This window comes from Chrysochloris asiatica, unplaced genomic scaffold (genome assembly GCF_000296735.1).
Source record: "Chrysochloris asiatica unplaced genomic scaffold, ChrAsi1.0 scaffold00442, whole genome shotgun sequence".
In the NCBI taxonomy this organism is placed as follows: Eukaryota; Metazoa; Chordata; class Mammalia; order Afrosoricida; family Chrysochloridae; genus Chrysochloris; species Chrysochloris asiatica.
In genome coordinates, this window is record NW_006408960.1 from 236387 (window position 1) to 238706 (window position 2320).

Here is a 2320-nt window from a genome sequence, read left to right on the forward strand (position 1 = left end):
TCTACTCCCGTAAAGATTTACACCCTCGGAAACCCTATACAGGGTCGCTATGGGTCGGAACCGACTCGATGGCACATAACAACAACAACAACAGGCTCCAATAAGTCATTTTTCTTGGTATCAAAGAGTAACTGTGGATAGTGGGGAACAAGAGAGGTCACGGTTAGATTATCCAAGGCCAGTTACTAAGACTAGGCTGATTATGTTGTTAAGTGCCATCAAGTCGGATTCCGACTCATAGTGACCCTGTATAAGGTTTCTGTGGAGCGTCTGGTGGGTTTGAACCACCCACCTTGTGGTCTAGTGCTTATCCTACAGAGCCAAGCACCAGGACTAACTCAGCCTAGGTCAGTGTTCCCAACTAGAGGAGATTCGGTCCCTGGGGGACACTGGCATTGTCTGATGACAGTTGTCACCACTGCAGAGCGTGCGCACTACTGGTGGGTAAAGGTCAGGAATCTTGCTCAGTCTCCTGTTGTGCACAAGACCCCCCTCCACCTCCACTCCAGAGCTGTATGTTAATGGTGTGGTGGCAGAGAAAACCTGTGCTAGTTATTTAGGGGAATCTTGAGCAGGATCCCTGCTCACAGCATTGTTGTTGTGTGCCATCTAGTCAATTCTGACTCATAGTGACCCTGTGTAGGGTTCCCGAGGAGCTGCTGGTGAGTTTGAATCGCCAACCTTGTCCAGTGCATTACCCTGCAGTGAGGTTAAAATTCCCGATGTCTGAGATAGTATAGACCAGGGGGACCCTACAGCTTCTGTGATTTCCCTCCTCAGTGTGTGGATTTAAATGTCCTAGGGTGTCAGTGGAGTCCTGGTGTGGTGCTATGGGTTAAAGTGCCAGACTGCAAAGCAATTTAAACTGCAGGGTTGGTGGTTCAAGCTCACTAGCCGCTCCTCGAAAACCCTATACAGGGTTGCTATGGGTCGGGATCTACTTGACTTGACGACACTTAACAACAACAGTAGGGTGTCAGTGGAGTCCTTGTGTGGCACTATGGGTTAATATGTAGGACTGCAAAGTCAATTTGAACCTTTGGTCAACTGCAAGGTCAGCAGTTCAGGCTCACCAGCTGCTCCTTGGAAACTCTACGCAGGGTCGCTATCAGTCAGAACCAACTCAATGGCACTTAGCAACAAAAATTCTACAAAGCATGTGATGACACCACATGTTCAGAGGACATGAGTCATAGTCTCTCTATCTAAGGAACCTTCTCACTGTACTTCTTTAAAGACAGATTTGTTTGTTCATCTGGCAGTCCATGGTATATTCAGTACTCTTCTCCAACAGCATAATTCAAATGTATTCGTTCTTCTCTAGTCTTCCTTATTCAATTGTCCAGCTTTCACACGCATGTGAGTGACTGAAAATACCATGGCTGGGGTCAGATTTGCCTTAGTTCCTTAACGTCTTTTGCAGCTGATTTGCCCTATGCAGCGTGTCAATTGATTTCTTGACTGTTGTTTCCATGGACATTGATTGTGGATCCAAGTGAAATGAAATCCTTGACAACTGCATCTTTTATCTATTAATTGTCATGTGTATTGGTCCTGTTGTGAGGATTTTTGTATTCTTTATATTGAGTCATAATGCATACTGAATTCTGTAGTCTTAGATCTTCATCAGTAAATACTTCACTCTAGCAATGAAGGTTGTGTCATCTGCATATCACAAGTTGTTAATGAGCCTCCCTCCAATCCTGATGCTGCATTCTTCTTCCTATAATCCAGCTTCTCATATTATTTTCTCAACGTATAGATTGAGTAAGCATGGTGGAAGGATACAATCCTGACGCACACCTTTCCTGATTTGAAACCATGCAGTATCCTCCTATTGGAAAGATTGAAACTACTGCCTCTTGATCTGTGTACAAGTTCCACATGAGCACAGTTATGCATAGTTTGTCATGATCCACACACTTGAATGCCTTTGTATATTCAATAAAGCACAAGTAAACATCTTTCTGGTATTCGCTGCTTTCAGCCAAGCTCTAACTGGCATCCACAATGATATGCCTCATTCCACATCTGCTTCTGAATCCAGCATTCTGTTGGATCACATTTCTTTGGGATGGACACAAATATGGGTTTCTTTGACTAGGTGACCGTCTTCTACATTTTGTGGCCTAGATGAGCGAACATCTCCTGTGCTACATCTATTTGTCAACACATTTCGACTGAAATTTCATCAATTTCTGGAGCGTTGCTTTTCACCAATACCTTCAGTGCAGCTTGGACTTTTTCCTTCAGGACCATTGGTTCTTGATAATGTGCTACCTCTTGAAATGGGTAAACGTCAAACAATTCTTATTGGTGT

The 2320-nt window shown here is 44.1% G+C and overlaps 1 protein-coding gene across 1 annotated transcript in view; it reads left to right on the top strand.

Moving 5' to 3' along the window:
* FAM32A (family with sequence similarity 32, member A) overlaps positions 1-2320 on the top strand; it is an 8944-nt gene that overhangs the window by 1126 nt on the left and 5498 nt on the right. The window lies entirely within an intron of this gene.